The 23,356-nt window shown below is 44.3% G+C and overlaps 1 protein-coding gene across 5 annotated transcripts in view; it reads right to left on the bottom strand.

Annotated features, from left to right (window-relative positions):
- Window positions 1-13,916, bottom strand: part of sox5 (SRY-box transcription factor 5) — a 204,515-nt gene extending 190,599 nt beyond the window's left edge. For 2 of the 5 annotated variants that reach the window (XM_030113518.1, XM_030113520.1), the window contains exons 1-2: window positions 11,665-11,739; window positions 2,672-2,761 (exon numbers count right to left, since the gene is read on the bottom strand). The gene's annotated coding sequence lies outside the window, so the exon portion shown is untranslated. Of the gene's footprint in view, window positions 1-1,282; window positions 1,398-2,671; window positions 2,762-11,664; window positions 11,740-13,862 lie in introns of those variants that run through there. The other 3 variants (XM_030113519.1, XM_030113523.1, XM_030113521.1) reach the window with 3 other exon arrangements.
- Window positions 13,917-23,356: the final 9,440 nt, after the last annotated feature.

Here is a 23,356-nt window from a genome sequence, read left to right as displayed (position 1 = left end):
AGAAACGTAGAACGACGTCTCACTTTGTCCTGATAAATCAAGATTACTTATCCTATTAAAGCTGGAAGCAGACTTCAGTTTAGAAACGAAGACGTACAAAAGAGTTGCTGGGTAAGAGAAATTAATTACAAGTTGTTGATTTATTTCCTGACAATGACTCAACTGGCTTGGAGCGCTCAATAAAAACAAAGTTTGCACACGAACAGAAAGAAATGATGCAAAGCACCTGTTGGCAAAAACGCGATAACTGATGCTGAATGACTGTGTGTGTGTGTGTGTGTGTGTGTGTGTGTGTGTGTGTGTGTGTGTGTGTGTGTGTGTGTGTGTGTGTGTGTGTGTGGTTTTCAGTTTATATTAATGATGATGGCTAAACCACAAGACACACAAACAGATGCTGACTCAGGCTGCGTACACACACACACACACGAACGCACACACACACACACACTACTACTACCTAACTCTACTCAAAATGAGTGGGATCAGTCTTCACCAGCTCATTCGTCAGACTAAAAGCACGCACGCACGCACACACACACACACACACACACACACACACACACAGAGAAATAACATTCTCATCACTTCAAATGTATTCTCTCTCTCTCTCTCTCTCTCTCTCTATAGATGATAGAATGATCGATAGATAAATGATCGATGGATAGATAAACTTCTTAATCAAGCTGTGTTTAAGTTTTAGAATTTGAAAAAGTTTGGTGAAAATGTTGAGTTTCAAAAAGCTAAAATCAAAAATCTGCCATCTCCCGTCGAATGAAGCCAGAATACATTTTCTCCTTTCCAGAATCGCTCTTTTGCTCAAACAGGCTTTTTAATTAGTTGTTTCAACTCACAAAAGCTCTGTAAATCGAAAACAAATGATTGATGTTATCATCACCTCTATAAGTAAACTGTTATTTTTATATATATTTAACCATGATATTCGGTTTAAATACTTTGAAATGTCGTGTAAGTTTTCTCCGAAGCTATTCTTTCGGTTTGTTGTCTAAAGTACCGAGAAGATGCATCCAGTAGTTATAGGGCCACCTGTACAGGTAGAAAAGAAGCACAACACACATTTATCCTAAAAGGGACAAAAATAACAATTTCACCACAACCACTGTTTCACAAGGTGGTAGTTAGTACAAAAAGGCACCTCTGTCAAGTCAAATAGCGACGCCTAACAAACAGACAAGGAGAAAGGCACGGCGACCGAGCCAGCGCTGTAATGCAAAAATAATTTTGCAAAATCACATGCGAATACAAACTGCGAAACAACACAAACCTGCACGTAAACACAAGGTGGCGAGATGTTTGGACGGGCTGTCTGCGCACTCCTCCTCCTGCCTGCGCGGGATCTGCAGCGCCGCCTAATCATCGTCATTACAGCTGTTTGAGAAACTGTTTCCAAACAGGCAATCAAAGCCTGTCTCGATAATTAGCGAAGGGGAAGACGTCTTTGTGAGCAAAACGGCTCCTCTCCCTCCTCCCATTGCCACCAATCTGAGAACACAAAATCAGATCTGTCTCCTATGAGAACACACACACACACGCACACACACAAAAAAAAAGAAAACCTGCACATGTGTTTCCGTATGTGTGTGAGTTTGTGTGTGCATGCGTGCACCGGTTGCACTCATTGTGCTGCCGAGACAGCTTGACTGAAAACAAACTGACAAAAAACATTTGAAGCAGAAAAAAAAAGGGAGGGGGGGGGGGGAGAAGGAAGGGAAAAGAAGAAAAAAAAAAAACCGTGCACACACACACAACAACCTGTCAAGAGCGAAATGCCTCTAATTTTTCTGTCATCTGCCAGCCGTTTAACAAGACAAGAGCGCTCTGCCCCCACACTCCTCCGTCGAGCCACGAGAGACGGAGACGGAGGGAAGGAGAGGCGGGAGACGACGGGGATGGCAGAGAGCGACAGACACGGCATCTGATATGTCTTTTTCCTATCCGAAATCGTTCAACTCACTTAACCTTTCCTTTCTCTCCGGGTTGTGATCTTTCTCTCCTGCCCCTCTTTTCCCTGCCTCAGACAGTGGAGGAACAAAGTGTGTATTTGTAAGTGTCAGGGGAGGCAGGGTAATAAGCACTTAGCCACTGGTCCAGTCTCTCTCAGACCAAACCTGCTGCTCTCCGCCTCTGGCTCTCTCTGAGGGGGAACGGTGTTTATAGTGAAGCTCCTGTTCACTTTAATATGGTACATTACGCTGATGCTGCTGTCAGCCCACATGAGAGTGCAAGCTGTGTGTGTGTGTGTGTGTGTGTGTGTGTGTGTGCTGTCAGTTCTCTCCTCCTGCTCCTCCAGCAGAACCAGGGATCGACGGAGACAGGCGGATAGATGAAATATTTAACTGTCGTGTGTTTGGAAGAACAACAGATGCTTTGTTCTGCTAATTAGCACTTAGCTCGGAGAGCAGCCGCGGCGTGGCTGTGCGCTCACGGGTGGGACTGTTATCGAAACTCAGCTGGGGATTTCGGCGGCCCCCTCTTGGCTTGCCAAGTCCAATCCCGCTCGCTCCGCGCCGAAACCTGGTGCTCGGAGCAGGGCGGCGGAGGACGACCTCCGGTCGGCTGTTAGCGAGGGGCAACATTTCAATTACGCTAACAGGCTCATCAATATTCATCAATCTGATCAGCTGACTGAAAGAGACTTGAAAAGCGATCTTACCTGGAAACAGCGGAAGGTCCTGGGTTCGAACCTGCAGGTCAGGTGAGGTGAAGTCTGCATGTTCACAACGTCTGATGCTCCAGTTTCCTCCTGCAGAGGAAAAGGCCACACTGAGATCAGCCAGGCGGGACGATGCGTCCACAAAACACTGACTCATTTGATCAGCTTCCATTTAGCGAAGCCTCTGAAGCATTGTTTAGCTGAACTGTTGCACCAGGAGCAACATTTTGACCAATAACCATATTTTATTTCTCAACCAATATCAGACTGATGGCACTATTCACTCCTGAGGAGAATTCTGTGTATTGTTTCAATAAAATTCAGTTATTTTGATCATATTTTGCTCAATGTGACGTCAAATCTGAATGTTATTTGCAGAGAAACTGTTGGAACTGACTGTGTTTGAAGCATAAATCTGCTCTGACATACAAGACAGGAGGCTTTTTTGCAAAAACCTTACATTCCAGAGTGAATCCAAAGTTCAAGGAAGTCAAAAAACAGATGTATGGTTCAGCAAGCGAGAAATGAGGGATATCCTCTGGAATACAATTCACCTTCAGGTACGTCGACGTTTGGTTGTGGAAACACTGTAATCCATTAGCACGGCGCACGGCGGCTTAGCCGGGGCCGCTAGTTTTGTCCTTATATAGGCCAGGCTAGCGGCGGGTCGTATAACACCCGAGTCACACTGAGCCACAGCAAAAACATAAATTAAGACCGAGACGACGAGGGCCAGCTCGGCAAAACAAAGGGCGAAGACTGTCTGCTCCAGTTCTGTCAGACAAAACAGAAAAAGACGGAGAGCCAACCGGGACGAGTTCTACTGTACACAATATGGGTCATTATTCCAAACACACCTTCACTTTCTTTTGTTCGATAAACTCAACAGGCGCAAACAAGCTTGCGTGTGTGTGTGAGTGTGTGAGTGGCAGGTTGTCGTCCAGTCATGTCCTCCGCCGTCCCTCCTCTGCCCGGAGACGCTCGTCCTCCCTCCTCTCCTCTGACACTTAATCAATGCGCGTGAAGTAGCCTTTCGCACAAAATCTAATTATATGGAAATGAGGGGAAAACCAGGGGGCCCTGTGCTAAGTGAGTGAACACACACACACACACACACACACACACACACACACACACACACACACACACACACACACTGAACACATGGATGTATTTGCACGAAGGTGTGACAGTAAAGAGAGGGAAGGTAACACACACACCAGGCCTTTGTTAAGTGGAAAATCAACAATTAGGCTGTAGCTACAGTTGATACAGTGCACACACCCACACACCCACACACACACGACGCAGTCTAATAATACATATCATCTATGCTGTATTGTTATTGGCTGCATCATACTTTGTTTCTTCCCATTTGTCAGCGAAATGACACCTCCACAGAGTTGTAATCCTGTGCTTGACAGTGTGTGTACGTGTGTGTGTATGTGTGTGTGTGTGTGTGTGTGTGTGTGTGTGTGTGTTCAGTGCCTGGGGTGATGCTGTGGAAGAGGGTCAGGGTTAACTTGTACAATAAATCAAGCCTGAGCAGCCATAAAAGCCAGGATGCTCCCCGTGCGTGCGTCTTGGGAGTAATCCATAAAAGTGTGACAGCCGAGCTCTGAATAGCCGTACATACAGAACTGTCAGCGCCGCGCTCCGCTCACTGTCCGCGCTGGCAGTATCCGTACAGGCGCACAATGCACGCTGTCATATTGAAGACGTGTCAAGTCACAGTGCTGGATGAAGTTTCCTCGTTGCCGTTGTCACTGTATTGGCAGAGATGATTAGGAAAGCAGGGTTTTCCGGCTTGCAGGGTTCATTTTAACTTCATCACCGTCGATTCGCAAACTTGACCTGATTTCAGGAACGTTTTAAATGAGAACAAACTTACATGTGCAGAATTTCAAGTCAGATTGTTGTCTTAACCGATGGAAAAGTAAATCACAGGAAAAAGCATTAAATTAAATATTTCACACAACTTTTAACATTCAAAAGATACGGAATTTTGGATGTGTGTGTGCGTGTGTGTGTCGGAATATGTGAAAGAATACAAGACGAGACGGATCTTGATTGAGTCGAGTAATCCGACAGCTGTCAGTAGAATCTATTTCAGCTCAGGCACACACGCGCACATCCACACAAACACACACGTCAATTAGGAGCCCCGGCGAGCCGAGCAGCGGCGAGCCGGCCGGGTCACATGTTCGCTCCCTGTAGCAACTGTCAGCCGCAGACCGACGACAGAGAGACAGCACCTGACACGCTGGAAAAATACAAGACTCGGGCACGTGCAAGCGCACACACGTACACACACACACACACAAATCACACATTAGGTACATCCGCTGAAGTGCTTGTAAATTGTTAATATCTTGTCAGGACAGAGCATGTTGGTGACCCAGTGCTCAAGATGACCTGCTGGAGTCAAAGATCTGTTATAGTAAAAAATATCTATATATAATTAAACAGAAATACAGACGGTCTTCTTAGAGATCATGCAAGATTGACCTAAAATCATTTCTCTTACACAAGCAACAGTACAAATAACATGAAAAATGTTATTTCAATTTGGAAAGGAAGACTTAGCACTCAATGAGGACTGATCACAAGACTTTATAAACCAGAGCAGAGAAGTTGACACTATCATGTCAAGAATGTCTGTTCTATTCTATATGTCGTCGTTTAAGAGCACGAAGCAGGAAAGTGCCACTTAGTTATTGTGGAGTCTGTTTGTATGTGAGTCGTTGCATTTTGATCCTGTCTGTTGACGTCAGTGTTAGCTCAGATATGAAATGTCTTGGAAGCCGAGCGGCGATTTGGAAAAGTGAACATAGTGGGAGATGCGAGAGTTTATGTCCGGCAGAGTGGAGATCAGACACGGAGTGGACAAAAGAGACGAAAGGAGCAACACGGGAAGAATTAAGAGGACGTGGGGAATACAAAGGAAGGATTGACAATACAAAAAAAAGACCAAAAGACTTTAGGAGAGAACACACGACAAAGTGATAACGTGTGTGTGTGTGTGTGTGTGTGTGTGTGTGTACGTGCATTCATATGTGTATTCATTATAAAAGTGTTCTGATTGTCTTGGCGTCCTATCAGGTGGCATCAAACCGGCGTGCGATCTGGAGGGGGAACTACAAAGTGGATCCTGGGGCCTGCAGAAAGAAGCCTTTTTGATCGCGCTAATTAAAAGCCATTTTGTTTAAAACAAACAGACACAAGTCTAATTGGCTCTTTTCCATAAGAAAGGGAAGGATGTTGAAAGTGGAAGAACGCATGGAGGAGGGAGGAAGCGCGTGAGCGAGGTGGTAGTGTTGGATCAGAGGGAAGCTGTGCTCAGTCTGGCACAATCGCTGCTTCACACACACACGCACGCGCACACACACACACGTATGTAAACACAGGGAAACGGCGCGCACACACACACCTTTTTAGTAGCGTGACCCACTATTAGGATTCCCATTAACAATCTGAACGTACACGGAGAACCTAAAGCAAGTCTGCGAGGAGATAACAGGTGGAGATGACAACCGAGAAAACACAAACAGGGACGAAATTTCAAAGAAAGAACTGCTCGTATGTTCAACATATGGCGGCGTTGAACAGCCACCAACTGTGCTATTATACTTTCTTTCTCCGGGAGACAAAGTCATGTCAACGTTGAGTCTTTTTCTTCAAACACAGGGGGCAGATAACAGACTTTTAATATTCTTCTATTTCTTTTTTTTTTTTATATACTGCAGGCAAGGAAAGAAAAAAGGGGCAACAAACTGGCGCCAGCAGTGAGAGACCTTATGGACTGAACACTTTGTCGCGTTTTTTTCCTGCACGTAAACGTCTGAATTTAACATTTTTCAAGATTGCTTTATTCACCTGAAATTCGCTTGCAGAGCAGCTACAATTATTTGTTTAAATCAAGTGTGCAAACGTGTTTCCTGCTGAGATAATCCAAAGGAAATGCCTTCTTTATGAATCATGGGCATGTTTGGTTTGTTAAATTCAATTTATAAGAAAATTATTTTCTTATTACTTCTTTATTTCCCTTTACTGATCCAGAAAGTTTAATCAAGATTAAAATTCAACAATGACAGTGTAAAAATGGACAAAAACAATCTCCTACATTGTGTGTTTTGTCTATTTTGAGGTCTTTGCTGCATTTAACTGCTTATACTAACCGCTTGGAATGTATGCTTTCAGAAAACCCAGACAAAAACTCACACACGTATATGAAGAACATGCAAACAACCACAAACAACTACACTGGGCGTAAAAAATCAAAATATCACAAAGATGCTCACAAAAAAAAACAAAAAAAAAAAAACCAGAAATCAGACTAAACTGTCACATTTCTAACTTTGTTTCTTGTCAACAGCGCATCAGATTGTTGAGGTGCATCGGCATAAACAAATGAGTGTTCACACACACACACACACACACACACACACACACACACACACACACACACCTGAGGCTGAACAGAGAACAGATTGTCTGAGTCATCACTATGTGGCCTGCAGCTCCTCTGCTTCACTTCACTCTGCTCGGCAAGCAGAGCTGAGCTGAGCCGAGCCGGACTAGACTGGCGGGTAAACCAGACCAGGTTTAGCTAATTCACTGACGGGGATCCTGTTCGACCAGAGCTTTCTTGCAGATCAGGGCAAAGAGACTGTTGTACATCTGCTTCTGTCACTTTTGTTGTCGCCCCTAAAGGCTGTGAGCTTCAAGAGCATGTCAGAATTTTCATGTAAAACCTACTCAATCAGCACTGAAGAAACTGTTTTACGTTAATGCAAAAGCACTGAAAATAAATTCCCCCCAAAAGTTTGTCTATTTTTTTTGAAAAATCGAAATAAAAATATTAAATAAACAATGCTGGATCCACCATCGCCTAATGCCTTTGCCGTTTTCATACTCAAACACAAACTTAAATGTGAAAGAAACACACGAAGTCAACACAAAAACAGGTTATTGAGAAAATACACAACACACGACATATTTTCCTCCAACAATTCCCACACGGGGGAGAAAAAAAAAAAAAAATCTTCATCTTTCATGATTGTGTTTACAACTATAAAAGAGAAGCGGGATGCTTGAATGGCAGAGGCAACAGGGGCCAATTTTAACAACGCACACAATACACTACATTAGAGCAGCGCTTTCCCCGGCTCGCTGCAACACAAACATTCACTTATCTATATGATAATAGGAGGGCGAGGAGCTCAACGTGACAACAAGAGAGGAGCGGCGCACAATGCGGCGCGGCGCCTGCAGACAGAGTGATCTGAGATGTAATCTGCTCAGAGTGAGGAGGAAGAAGAAAGAGAGATCTTTATACCATACACAATTTGGAGTTGGATGGATTGACAATGAAGCCGTCAACAAAACAAAAAAAAAAAAAAAAGAGAGAGAGAAAAGAAAAGAAAAGGCAAACAACAGCCAATTGTTGAAGACACTGTCTTTCCAAAGAGATGTTGATGCTTGAAAGCTGGTTTTCCGACGGTGTTGCGCGATTTAGAGCGAGACTGGGCGAAATGCGGGAACCGGTGCGATACAGGAAGTACTGTCATTCAGCGAGCGGCTGAATATAAGTGGCGTATTACTGCCGACACTTGAGATGAATTGCAGTGTTTCCCTGTGATGTTCAGTGTGCGTCGTTTCGAACACACGGCTCAGTCTCCGAGAGACTCCGACAGTTGGAGGGAGAAAGCGGGTGTGTGTGGAGTGTGCAAAAATGGTTCATCCGCCTTGTGAGAACGTAAGGTAAGGATATCTGGGATATCTGTTCCTGTTGCAAAAGTACCGCTGCAAGTCAAAGTTGGTGCAGGTATGCCGGTGCAGTGATGAGCACCATCGCATCACATTAAAAGACCCGGGTTTGAATCCTGGCCAGGGCCCTTTCTGTGTGGAGATTGCATGTTCTACCCACTTTCAATTCACAAGATTACTCTGCGTCATTTTTGCGTTGTTTGTTGCTGTTGACACATGACGTCGGGGCCGTTATCAGTTTCACACTCGAGTCTGAAGATCTCATTATCTTCTGATTATTAAACAAACAAAAACAGCGGAGTTTAGAAGAAGACTTTGAAGGTGTCCTTTAAGGGCAAACCGATATTCCTCCTAAGATCTCTTTGCCAAAAGAGCTCTGATGTCCTATCAGAGACGCCACCTCTGGATCTGATCATCTCAGATTATCTCCTCCTGCTCTGACCTTTTCCCTGAGCCGGACCACAGGACAAGCGAACAGTCAGCAAACCTCAGAAAGACGAACAAAAAAAAAAAAAAAAAGAAGAGAAAGTGGAATCACAAAGGAATTCCACTTTCTCTTGGCTCATGTGATCTATTATTAATCCAATTTTGCACGGACCCTTAAATTTTTTGGGGGGGTAGGAAAATCACATTGAGCAAATTAATGAGGTAAACGTAATGATCTGAGATGATCAAAGGATATCAGTGTTGGGCAAAGTATAGCCACCAATTAGCAAAACAAGCGCAGGAAAGGGACTAAAATATGCACCGACGCGCCTGATGAAAAGACAGGGTCAGAGAGAATGGACTAATTTCACAAATGAAACAACGTGCGGCAAGACAGACAGGCCCGTGTGTGTGTGTGTGTGTGTGTGTGTGTGTGTTCCAGGAGGAGGGAGGAAGGGGTGTGTATGCGGGTCATATTTAGATTCCCCCTGGGTGTGTGAGCAGAGAGAGAGAGAGAGAGGTCCCACAAGAGCAGCAGGAGAGGAGCTGGCTTCACTTTGATAACAATAATAAGGTATTTCACTCCCTCTCTCTCACTCTTGCTCTCTCTATCTCCCTATTTTTTTTTATTTTTTATTTTTTTTATCCTGCTTTGGCACAATGAGCGCCGCCGCTCTCGTTTGATCCATGAAAGAAGCTTGTTATGTTTTTTTGAAGAGTTTTGATGCACAAAGGAACAGGAGGAAAAAAAAAAAAAGTTTGAAAATAGGCGGCCTCTGTCCGACTTGGACTTGGGTTCATTAGGAAGGCCTCCGGGGTGCGCTGCTTTTTGTCAGTTGTTGTTTTATTTTCCAGCGTGATTTTCTTTCTCTTTTTTTTTTTTTTCTGTGTTCTAAGGCCAAAAAGTTGCTTGACCTACTGATCGAGTGCAAAATCTCCAAACGTGACGACGTTAAAAAGTCACAATATACCACAAACTGGTCTTTTAATGTCGATGAATAACAAAGATTTCATTTACTTTACTTTTTTTAAGATACACTTCATGAGTGAAGCTAAAAAGACACAATCACAACATTTAAAATGATTTTTAAGATCACTCTTATTTGAGGTTTGAAGGCCACGGCTGAGATGTGACCGAAATCAGTTTTCTGGCAATACAGAATAATCTTACCCTGATAAACACTGGACAACACACACACACACACACACACACACAGACACACACACAGTGAAAGTTACAAGTGCCATCTATTAAAGACCTGAGCTCATCTTCAGCTCGTGCAGAATGACAGTTATGTCACACTTGACATACAAGACTCCCGATTCTTCTCCTCTCCTTCCGCTGCTTATTCCAACCGGCGTCTTTTCATTCCACAACACACACACTCACACACACACACACACGGCATGTCATCCGTCGCAGTGTCACTCTCTATTTTTGAGGAGATTTGCCATCTTTTGAAGTCAAATATTGTAATAGCTCACTTACTAAGAGCCTCCGTGGGGAATGAAAGCGCGCGGCACGTCTCTCAATTTAATAACAATGGATCATTTTCGCGCTCACAAAACAGAGGAGACACGGGAGGAGGCAGGGGAGAGGAGAAGATGAGAGAGGGGAAAGTTAACAGCTCTTTCTGATGAATTTTAATCCTGACCTCGAAACAACAAGAGGCGGGGGCGGCGGGGGCGGCGGCGGCGGCGGTGCAGCCAAGGAGGCATTGTGATCCCATCCTAATTTATTTTTTTTCTTGGAGTATGTATTTTCCTTCGCCTTTGTATGACGATGTGTTGGACAGAGAGGATGTTAGGACAAGCCACTTAAGCCCATTACTCAAATAATTCATGCGCCTTGGCAAAGCACTGCTCAGCCCTATCCAAAGTCTACAAAGAGAGAGAGAGAAAAAAAAGTAGATAGATCATTAGACAAATATGAAAGAAGGGGGAAAAATACAGACACTGAAGAAGGGAGAGAAAGGCGAGGAGCGTCGATGTGCGAGACCTGCACTTAAGAATGTTCTTAACCTCTTCTGGGGTGCAGTGATGAAGAAAGTCTAAATAGTACTAAATGAAACGCGACCGAGGGGCAGAACGTTTTCAAAGGGAGGCCGAGACACGAGGATCACATCAAATCTGTGATCTCAAAGGTTTGTGTGTGTGTGTGTGTCTGCGAGTGGCTCCATCAATGGGACTGACCCTGAATGCTGGAGAACCTGATAAAAGAAGTGACACCTGGAAGCAGCAGCAAATACGGAATCACACAGTGCAAGATACCAAAAATAATGCACACAAAACAAATCTCATTTTTTAAGGACATGAATGAATAAAACATAATATTAGATAAAGGCTTACTCAAACAACAACTTATCGTAAATAAGTAAGTTACCTGCAAATGACGCACTATGGACGTTCTGCCGAAGCAGGTTGTTGGTTTTGATCCCATACAATTCCTCCCCGACAAGAGAACACTCCGAATCCCACTGAGCTGTTCTATTTCATTACTCCGTAAGTCTCACGAACGCACTTTGATAGCGAGAGAAGAGAGCGACGTGATCCAGCGAGCTGCCACATGTCGGGAGGGTTTGTTTACAGCTCCCTGTCTTGTACCAGATCAACACCCCCGTTAAGGTACTGACACTCGAACACGAAGCCTTCTCACCTGAGCCCGACTCCGCCGCTTGTGCGTACAGATGTGTGTATAAACTCTGTGTGTGTGTGTGTGTGTCTCATGTAGCTCATCAGTCGCATTGGGAAAAAGCCATTCAGAGACTGACAGATGTCTCCCTCAGTCTGACTCTTACCTGCGTCTAACAATGCGTCTCGCTCGATGGGCCTCGGGACATGTGCGCGCTCCCTCCATCACAGCCACGCAGCGACATGCCTGTCTCTGTGTGTGTGTGTGTGTGTGTGTGTGTGTGGGTGCGTGTGTTTCTGTGTACAGTAACATGTTTGTGTTTTCGCCGCCGTCTAAAGCGCAGCGGAAACCAGTCCCTGATGCTGCGGCCCGATAACAATATCCACGGCTGCCAAGCTCCTGCAATAACAAACGGGGGGCAGCGGCAGCTGATACTGTACGGCGGTATAAATGCCAGACGTGCTTCGCGTTCAGCGCGGATACACGATCGCTCGGTATCGACTGCGATTGGCTCTTCAAATGAAGCAAGCGCAGAAAGTGCGGCGAACTCTGAATATAAAAAAAGCAGGAAAACAAAAACGACGGTCTAATACAGCGACCCACAGCTATGAATGTACCTGTGTGTGTCATAAATCACAGTGGGTGGGGTTTTTGGATTATTTATCGTGTGCTACATGCATTTTAGTGAGACGTCTACAAGAGACAAAACATGCTTTTAGGGTTTTTTTTTTCGTCAGTTCAACCTTTACCGGTGGAAGACAATACATGAACTGGTTCTGCGGTTTGTTTTAACACTAAAGGAGGAGATCACAGTCGTACAGGATCACTGCCTCCGTTCCACCGGGACGCGACGGAGTCTCTTCAGATTTTAACAACCTCAACTTTTACACTTTTCCAGCAGTAGCCTCCTCCGATTCCTTAAATCATCAATGAGTAAAGAAAGCAGGAAAGTTTGTTTCTAAACTCTTAATGAACCGACAACAAAGCTGGAGGAAGTTCCTGTTCTCAAAGTCTCGCTCGCTCTCTCACACACACACACCAACACACACACACACACACACACATACACAGCAGCCATAAAGATAGGCATTAGCTGGCAGGACGCTGAGGCGTGTAAAGCTTGTTAGAAAGGAAAAGGAGCATTCGCACACGAAAAAAGGGTGTGAGCTGGACCGAGGGCTCATTATAAGGTCTTGTAGGAGAAAGAGTCAACAGATGTGAGGAAACGTTCCCTAAAAATGGATCCTGACCTGAAGGTTGAAAGAGGATTCAGAATCTTTGTTTTACAGCAGAAAGACAGTCTAATCACAAGTAAAACTAAAACACAGTTCTACAACCTCGCAGGCTTTGTCTTGAAAATAAAGAGTGGATTTCACAGTGTTGGCCGTAGAAATGGCTCCAGCAACACTAAAGCAGATGACTTCCGCTTTTCATGGGTCCATATGTGGCGATATTAAATCTGACAAGCCACTCTGTGGTTGAAATGTCAGGCAGTACAGAGACCTGACACTGAAATATACATTTCAACCTGAATTGCTGCACCAGAGAAAGAGTCAGAGGATAAACCGAAGTCACTAAAGTCAAAGTATCTTCATTCAGTTACACTGAAGTTTGACGTTAAATGTGCTTTTATATCGCTTAGATTCATATGGCAGCTCAAGAAATCAGGCATTTTTAAGGCATTTTAAGTTTATGAGGTGAAGAACTGAGATGTTTTACTAAACTGAGTTCAAATAATCCTGGTGAGAAAGACTGTGCCTTCGAACGGTCACCTCAGCAGACGCCACTGGGAATCGAATCGGGTTTAGCCCAAAGTGCCAGAACACAGAACACAGAAATGTAATCTCACTCTGTAAAAAAAAAGTTTTCACAAACTCGCCATGAACACTCACAAAAATGCAGAAAAAAAAAAAAAAAAAACGCCAAACAGCTTCTCCCAGTGCCACTGTATATAAATACTGAGATAACTACATCCTTCCTAGCGCTCCCTCTCTCTCCTCTGCTCGTCCACTCCTGCTTCTGGAGAGGCAGGGTGGTGATTGGCGGAAAAAAAGCCTCCCTCAATCCAATCCCTAATCCCCAGCAGCCTTTAAAACATATGAATGGAGGAGGACTGGCGGCGGCAGCTCTCTCTCTCTCTCTCTCTCTCTCTCTCGCTCTCTCTGGGTCCTCTGAGCGTTATTCTTTCTGTGCCGGAGGAATCGGAAGCAGCGGAGAGGATCCGGGGCGCCGGAGGAAGCGGGGGAAAAAGCCACTCATCCACGACCGGCTGCCCGGCTCCGGACAGCGGCCGGTCACCCCGTTTGCCTCCGCTTCCACAACTTGAGCGCGGCGGGAGGCATTCCTGTCTGGGCGATCACTCACCGGATGCCGCGCCGCTCAGAGGTCTGCCTTCCCTGTGACCGAGTCTCGGCAGAGGGGTGATGGAGGTCGGGGAGGCTGCCGCCGCTGCCGCCGCCGCCGCCGCCGCTGCTGGTGGTGGTGATGGTGGTGGTTTGGGTGCTCACATTGATTTGTGTCACTTCTCCATCTCTCTCTCTCTCTCTCTCTCGCCACTCCACCTCTTTCCCCACTCTCTCTCTTCACTTCACTTCACTTCACTTCACGTTACACACACATGCGTGCACTCGGGGAGGTGCACGCACGCACACGTGCACACCAAGATTTGGGCAAATTGCACAAAGCCGAGGCACCGAGGGGAGGAGACGTCAATTTGTTTCCTGTCCAGAGCAGGCGCTGCCACCCAGCCACAGCAGGCAGAAACTCTGCCCCTCCCGGGCGTTTATCAACTTCAAGCACACCAAATAACAAAAGGCTACATCAACATGAATCAGAAGCCTTTTCTTTACCCATTACTACCACACAAGAGCCCCGGAGACCCCACGCCAAAACGCAGCCCTGCGGCCATATTGATCAGACTTCGCCCGGTCTGAAGGCTGCGACTGCAGACTGTCAAGGAGAGTAACTTTTAATGCGACGCCATCAGAAGTTGTTATGCACGTCAGCTCCGCACAAAGCTTTATTATCCAGTTAACAAAGCTGCTACGGCAAGCCAAGTTCCTGCTGGCTGCGGCGACTGGCTCCGCTGAGCGATCGGCTTTTTTTTCTTTATTTTTTTTCCCCCGTGTGGGTATTACAGAGCAGCATCACTCAAAGGAGGAAACAAGCAAGTGCGAGAGGGCCACAGGAACAAATCCAGCTCCAGAAAATGTACATCTATCAAATGCTTCCAGCACGTTTGTTGAGTTTGTAATCAAAGTCTTCTACGAGCTGCTGCTATAGGGTTATTAGACACTCGACCGTCGTAATAAAAGAGACTCTCATAACAAAAGCACAGTGAGTGGAAAAGGAGCGATTTCAAAAGATTCAATTTACATGAGAACAAGACTGTTTATGATGGATATCATGAATTCTGCTTGAGCTGCCGATTGAGTATAAACTTGGCTAATTCAAGCTTATATAAGGCAGGAAGAAAGATGTTTTTCAACAGGAAACTACGCAATCTTAGTCGCATATAAAGTGGTTCTGCTCATGAAGCGCATGTTAACAATCCCTTCTTGCATGAGTTTTTTGAAGTATCCTCATGTCACTGGATTACTGATCAATTTTTGACTCTTCAATTCACTTCATCAACAACAGAGGGACCAAGAACAGTCTGGAAAACGATAGAAAACCCAGCTCTTCTACGCTGTATATAACAAAAATCAACCACTCTGAGAGGTAAATGTTCAGTTCTTTTCCTACTTCTTTCAATCACTTTTAGTAATAATTCTATTATAAACAATGGGAAATCTATATAGATGTAATCTCTCTAATTTTTCTGATGCATCTTCCATCTATGCAGACAAAACCTGAGTATGTTCTGGTGTCTGGGCTTTGAGGGAGAAGATACACAAACACCAAATGGAAATGAACCAACATCGCTGTTAAGCACAGACTTTCAAAATAAAACATTACGTAACATGTATTGTGATATCATATGTATAGAAAAAAGTTTAATATTTATGAGTAGGACTGGGCAGAAAACTAAATCAATACACAGTATTTATTTATTTTTTTAAATACAGGGTTATAACTGTGAACGTTACAGAACATTTGACCTTGCACATAAATTAGCAATGCAAGTGAAGTGGAGGATTAAAATAAAGTATAGAATTATGACAAATGATTAACATTTTCATGGTGCAAATAAAAATCTAAAGAATTCTCCTTACAAAATTCAGCTGCATTACTCTCCAACTCAATCAGGCCATGCTCTTGGACACTGAATAAACAACCAGTTTGTAAACATCTCTGCATGAAATATTCAATTACATCCAGGACTTTAGCTGAGAGACAGGTGTTTGAGTGCTGAAATAAATATCGAGACTCATGGCAGCAACCCAAGTCGTGATGCTTCCTCCACCATGCTTCAGAATGGAACGTGACACAAAGAGAGTTGGTCTTCTCGTCAACATTTTTCAAACTTTCCCCCCAACATTTCCAGGGTTCCTGCTTGGACAAATATGCATTCATTCAAACTCTGCTGAATATAAAAGGATTTTTCTGTATGACTTCACCTAATGTACAGTATTTATGAAGTTTTAATGATGATAAAGCAGTGTTTTGGTTTTTTTTTCCATTCAGTGAATGAGAATCACTTGTATATTAGTGGAAAAAAAAGATGCTTATGCTACAGTTAAAGTGCGCCTGTATCAATAGATCGGGCTTTTAGTTCCTTTTTGCCTCATAATGGGCACCAGCGGCAGACCATTGTTTACCCAGCTCTTTATTTACTACAGCATCACTCAACCTTAGAAAATGATTCACCCGATGCTTCACTCGCTGCACCTCTCTCCACCCCCCTCATTATTTGCCTCTCTGTCCATGTATGCTTACTTGTTTTCTAATGTGCATTTCGCTGCCCACTGTACCTTGTAAATGCCACATTATCCCCGTGCAGAGGAGAAAAAGGGCTCAGGGGCAATCAGGGAAAGCGCGGGGGCCGAGCGGATGCGCTTCAAAGGCTGTCAAAACTATATTATATGGTTGATCCCTGTCCAATGCACTTTCACAGTTCAATAGTTGCTGTATGTTAAAGCTCGGAAAACAAAGGCGTTCGCTGGCGTCTCCTCACTCTGAAGTTCGCTGGCATAGGAGGCTTTGTCACTCTTGTGTATGTGCACGCGTGTGCGTGTGTGTGTGTGTGTGTGTGTGTGTGGGGTGGAGGGGAGGATGGGGTGGCGGTCAAACAAGGAAAGTCTAAACAGAGTGACCACATAGGTCAGGTTTGACACACTTTATTATTCATTCACTGTCTGTCCTCAGCTGTGCTTAGCTCATCACACACACACACACATACATACACACACACACACAAAACTTCCCCTAGGTGCGGCTTTTACTGCACATATGTGCCCGGACGACGCACAAATGTCAAGAGCAATAACTGGGATGTCACTCCAAATTCAGCCTCCCCTCCTCGGTGTTTAGCAGCTCGGCAGCTCCGGGAATAGTCTCTCTCTGTCGCTCTCTCTCTCTCTCTCTCTCTCTGTGTGCCTCCACATATGTGTACGACCTGTGCTTCTTTTTTAATTTATTCGATTCAGTTCAGTTTGAGTCAATTCAGTTTACTTTAACTCAGTTACACACAGCCACAAAAAGCCCCAGAGAGAAGGGGAAGCTGGAGACCACGGCCGCTTGTCCACGGCTGGTTAGTGCTAACTCGAATCATGTCTTCCCTTAACTGTGACCGCTTTTCCTATTTGCCTTCATTCGCCTTCATCTGATTATCAGGGAAGGTTGAGGAGAATTTCTGATGTTGCCAAATCGGTATTATTATTAATTGATTTCATCCGTTTCAGGAGAAATTCAGAAAATGTGGAATTTTCAGTCTGAGAACTCAGAGCGTGCTTATTCATCCTGCTGTATAAACAAAAAAAAAAAGAGTGAGTTACGCACAATAATCGCTCAACAGTTACATAATTTCAAGGCTGAGTGATATTAAACCAACATGTCTGAAGAAGACGAAATCAATCGAAAAGCTGCTAACGTTCCTGTTAGAGTTAGAAAAAAAAAAAAGATCAGAGCTATTCTTCCGCTGTGCAGCTCGATGAGGTCTTCAATATTTCATTTGTTTACATTTGACAGCTGAGGAATACAGAGGAATGCATTTATTTCCCACCGTAACATCACTGCTGGAGGCCTTTGAAATAGCATTTAAAGTGTAACGTTTAGATGGGAGAAGAGTCATTTCACAGGTTTCCCCAAAAGACTCCCATGTAATTTGGTACTAATCTGTGGGAAAATCGATGCAAATATTGAAACGGGTAAACGCGATGTAGCTGTGTGAGCGTGGAATGAAGTAATATTCTTCACAGACGTTGTTTTTTTCACTCATCCCTCTTTGGTCTCATGAGACGAGGCTCACCTCAGGAGCTGCTTCGCTGGACTGTGAGTTCTTTTCGCGTTTCTGAAATCCTGAAATCACTGCCAAATTAATTTAGTTGTAAGACTTCCTTTGGTTGATTTGTTTGGGAAACTTTCCAGAATCAGTGTTGATCTATTTAATTTAAAACTGGCAGCAGAAATATCCTAATTTGCCCAAAGCTGCTTCCCATCGAGATCTTGTGCGGTCCGCTCTATCGTCAGCATTCCTCATCAAGTTATAGTTTTAATGCCTATCACCAGTATGTGTATGTGTGTGTGTGTGTGTGTGTGTGAAATCTTTATTCATGTGTGGGACGTGGAAAATTAAACTAAAACACCAATGTGGCCTCCGATTTACCTGTCGCACCTCTATTTAATGTACCTGAAGATGAAGATGTGGTGTTTGGCAGTCATTATGTTACAGGATTTTACTACATTATCGGTTGTTGCCAGGTAAAAACAGGATACCTGTGATGTTTGAGGTCAACATGAAGGGCTCAGAAAACCAATATATTGCTGGGAATAGTGTTTTAGTGTCACTAAGTGTGTGAGTATTGGTTAATATCGGACACACTGGTGTTATGGAGAACTGTCATATGAACTTTGAGGTGCACATGTGAAGGTTTGGATTAGGATTTGATTCAGGAATACAGTACATCATGAGTTTTTTCTTGGTTAAATGAATATAAGTTTAATGCAATGTCCTGAAAAAGGTATGAAAACACAACTTGTGATCATCAGTTTTACTCCAGTTGTGTGTGTGTGTGTGTGTGTAGAATCAGACGGAGCTGGTCAACAACAGTTCTCGATGTTCGCTTCGAGTGTTTTCCTCCTAAACAAAGGCGCCTTTAACCTCTGACACCATTTGCACGAGTTCTTTTGATGTCAGCCAAGATTTTTTTTTTTTTTTTTCTTTTTTACGATCCCATAAAACCTTTCCGGCTCAGATAATATGCGCGGTGAAATCTATTCCTTCAACTCGTGCGTATCATCACAAGTCCTGTTCCTGTTCGAGAGCGAGAAACCGTCGTGGATCCAGTGTTGTGGGCTCGATTCATGATTCTCTCTGTCAAATATCTGGCTTGAAATTAGCTTCTGAATCAGATCTTTGATATTATTAGCGAGAACAAAAGGCGCATACTCACACACTGAGCGTGCGTTGCACTCTGCCTGGAGCTGCTTTGAGGAGCTTGTAGCGCGGCTACCTTCTCGGGATTTGGCAGCCTGTGCCAGACCCCCGGGGGCCGAAGCTTAAGAGTCTGGCCAAATGACACCCTGCTGAGGCAACAAGGATGGGTCTTCGCCCCACACTCCTGCACAACGGGGCCTCTCAAAACCAGCCTTTTTTTTTTTTTTTTTTTTTGCCTAATGATTCTAGGTTGCTTTTTAAAATCAGTCCTTGGTGCCTTAAAAAAAATATACCAGCTGCAGCCAGTCAGTTTAATGAAGAAAGCATTCCTCTCAGCTCTCCTTCAAGACTAAAATGTTTTTGTCTCATCTGAAGTTGCAATCAGGCTGCCATTTTTCTTTTAAAGACAAGTATTTAAAGACAGAAGAGTTTTTTGTTTTGAAAAGAAAACCACCAGTGATTCACATCTCTGAAGAGATCGGGGGATCAAGTGTGTCTCTTCAAGTACAGACAGAAAAAAGTCATTATTCTGCAGCGGCAACTTGGCAAAAGTCTTTGCTTTAACTTGTTGATATGATCAAGATCTCCTTTTCCAATTGTTTCAGCGTGAAGTAATTCACTTAATGAGAATATTAAAGCCTTTCTCCTGTTTGCGCTTTTTGCATCATTCACTCGGCTTCTTTTCAAAACACATTTCACACAGATATTTTCTAAAATATGTCTTGAGTCTTACCTCTCTTCATGTGAAGTCTGGCTGAGGATTCCTGCCCAAATAGCTCAGGCTCATCCACCCTCTAGTGACTGCAGGCTCTCATTACAGGCCCAGCTCCTCTCCCTGTCTGCTCTTTCTACGTGCGATACAGGACAAACGTGTCACGGTGCATCCATCCGTGCTATTCCCGGCCTGAGAAATGACAGAGAAATGCAGGAAGTCGTTGGAACATAAACAAGGCGCAATGGAGGAAGCAGGGGTCAAGGCGGCGCTTCCTGTTCCAGAACCACCGTCGGTGTGGCTGCCAGCAGCCCTCACACAGCGGAGGAGCACTTCTCTTATTGAAAGCATTAAAAAGCAGACCCATAAAAATAACTAATAATAAAAAAACTTGCTGTTGCTGCATTTTTATACCAACTGAGAAAAATACAGTTTAATTTCCACAAGAGTCTACAAACTTATGTAATATCTAATTATTTGAATAAATGTTAATCTAAATTGTTGAAATAATGTATAACTTACCATTACAATGACATACTGTGACATAAAATTGTTATTTGAATTTTAAAACGCTCGCATCTAGTGACATTAACTGGAAAAACCTTCCAAACTTGATTCGTTTTGACTGAACGATGCAGTGAGCGACTTCACCGTGGATAGACTGGGAAAATGATGACGAAGGACTACAGGAGGCCGTTTAATCTCTTTACCCGGGACGGTGTGATACGTTGTCGCTGAAATCCACACAGTTTAAAACCGTGGACTCCCACAACGGTGGAAATGCGACGCATCAACGCCGCTCGGGCACAAACAGGAATCTTGTTAAAAGTCGTCGGATGCGTCTCCGGCTTCCAGATGCCTCCTCAATGGATGAATGAGAATATGCATGGACACCGCTCATACATATAACCAGATAAATCATGTTACTGTAATTTGATATACGTCACATATGGTTAACTAACATATGCATGCAGGGAGGAATTTGCCTAGGGGGGAAAGTGGGGGAGGGGGGTGGATGATCCTAAAGCAGGGCCGTCACCTTCCACATATTAAGAATGAAACTTGTGCTATTAACTTTTCATGCAGTTTAACCATAAGCAATAAACTACATTTAGTGACAGGTTACAGCTAGTAGCTGATATTGAGCGTCGGGTCTTTTTCCCCCTGAATCCATCCAGCTTTGATTTGCTGTTTTTCCCACGTTCGATTAGTTCATTTTTAATATTAGTGGCGCTTAATTAGTATTTTTCCGCAAATGAATCCGATGATGATGTCCATAATCTGAAACCTGCTCAAAGTCAACCAGGGGTTATGAAAGCCGCCATTGTCAGATGTCCGGTTTGGATTAGGTCGGTTTGCCGGCCGGACAAAAACGGCAGCATCTGGCCGGCATTATTCCAGCATATCATAATGAATTCATAATCTGGTGTTATTGAAGCATTTGGTATTATTCTCCAGCTCAATTACAGTAATAGGAGTATAATAATTTCAAAGGGTTCACAGGCAGGATGCTGCTCTCGTTCCCACACGCCGACAGATTACCTTGAGAACTGGGAAGAATCACCTCCGTCTCCGTTTAGACGCCGCTGTGAATAACCTATTTGGAGACGTGCGCGCTCGGTCTCTCTGTTTCATTCTGCTTTGCTGTGGTTCCAGCTCCGCTGCCCACACTCTGCTTCTGGACCACAATGCTCGCTACACTCCGCTCGAAAGTGTCTTATCGACACTTCAGAGGAGACGCGGTGCATCAGAATTTAAGGGGAGACATATGGTTTACATGAGAATAATCTCAGTAGACTTAGTGTAGTGTGTACACAGCAGCATCTGTATCTTAATAGTCTATCAAGACTGGTGAAGGGAGAATATGAAAGCTCTGAGGGATTTGGGAGAAAGGATATGATTGCATTTATGTCCCATCAAGCAGCTTGCGGGATCCAGGGGAATGCCTAATATATGTCTGTATTTGGTCGCCAGCTTACATCTGTCTGCTTATGGATTTATGACTTCCAAACTATTTTTGAGAAAAAAAAAAAAGAAGAAGAAGAAGAAAAAAAAGGCGCCTCTCGACAGAGCCAGTGACTAATAACTAAAGCCGACAGGGATGGCAGGCAAACACACACACACACACACACACACGCACACACACACACACACACACACACCCGGATAGACGTAACGACAAGGCTCGGCGACAAGGAACAAAGGAGCCGAAATCTGACACATTCTCTCTGACAGTAGGATAAAACTCACTCACCCCTCGAGCCATGCTTGCACACACACACACACACACACACTCACACACACACACACACACACACACACATGCACAATTTACTTCTCTCCCTGCCACGCAGAGTTTTTGGTCACAAACATGCAGCGGCTGTTTCCTCGTGTAGAAACAGCCCCGTCCGCACGTTAAAACTTTAAAATCTCCACATTTTCTTTAGATCGAATCTTTTCTTCAGCCCGGGTTCAACTGCAGGGCAGCTCCTACACTATTCATGAATCTCCTTTAGTCATGGGTTGGGATCCATCTGTGTGAAAGGTATAAGCCATGTGAGCTGCACGGTGTTGTCGTGGTGAGCTCTCTCTTTTCACAGCGAGGAATCGCTCGTTTCCAGTCCTTTCTGTGCAGAGTTTGCATGTTTCTCCCGGGGCACTGCGTGGGAAAACTGCCTGTGACTGTGGAGTATTGTGTGGTTTTGATGGAGGTCACACACAGCTTTCTTCATAAGTGCTTGATCCATCTGTAAAACTGTTTTCAAACACAGGTTAAAAACAAAAAGTCAGGCGACGACTCGCTCTGCCAAACTGCCCGTAGCTGAAAACTTATTTAATGGACGAACAGGGATTAATGTCGCTTTAACGTCCGACGTGGAGACGATTGGAGTCGGCCATGAGATAATAAAAGAGGGAGGATAAAGGGGACGCCTGGAAGAAGGTGGTAAGGTGAGGAAGATGTGAATGGGTGGGGACGTGTGGAGGGGGGGGGGCGGCGGGAGGCAGATTGTATTTGAGAGAGGCGTTTAATCCCCAGAAGCATCCTGACGGCAGCTGCTCTGTACAGATGGGGACGAAAGGATGCTGAAAACACACACGCGCACACACACACGCACACACTGTGTCACACAGGAAAAAAAAAAGAGGTACAGTCGAATGTTGGAACCCTTTTCCAACACCCTGGAGGATCATGGGAAACATAAGGTAAGGGAGCTTGGTTGCGTTCCATTATTTCTACTCCACAAAGGCCATTGAAGCTGCGTCATCAGCTGATTGATGAATCCAGCGCTCCCGTCCTTTCCAAGTCCAAATCTAAGGATTGTCTGGGTGAATTATTGATTTTATGAGCCTTTAGGTCGGAGAAGGAGGCCATCACTTCTCTAAAGCCGCTCAAACCTCACTTTCTACATCGCACCGACAGGTTAGATGTTTAAAAAGGATCTATGAATACGCACGTCTTTATTCAATTCAAAGGTATTCCTATTTCTTATGACTGTTTCCTTGAACGCACTTTACATTAAGTCTCGTACATGAATTTCTCTGAATCTGCTTTGCCGTCAGATTTATTCGATTCATTTTCAGCCTTGTGGCTGCTGGGTTTATTTTCTT

Source organism: Salarias fasciatus, chromosome 17 (assembly GCF_902148845.1).
Source record: "Salarias fasciatus chromosome 17, fSalaFa1.1, whole genome shotgun sequence".
Lineage (NCBI taxonomy): Eukaryota > Metazoa > Chordata > Actinopteri > Blenniiformes > Blenniidae > Salarias > Salarias fasciatus.
The sequence above is the reverse complement of the archived record's forward strand: the minus strand, read 5'-3'. Positions and strand labels throughout refer to the sequence as shown.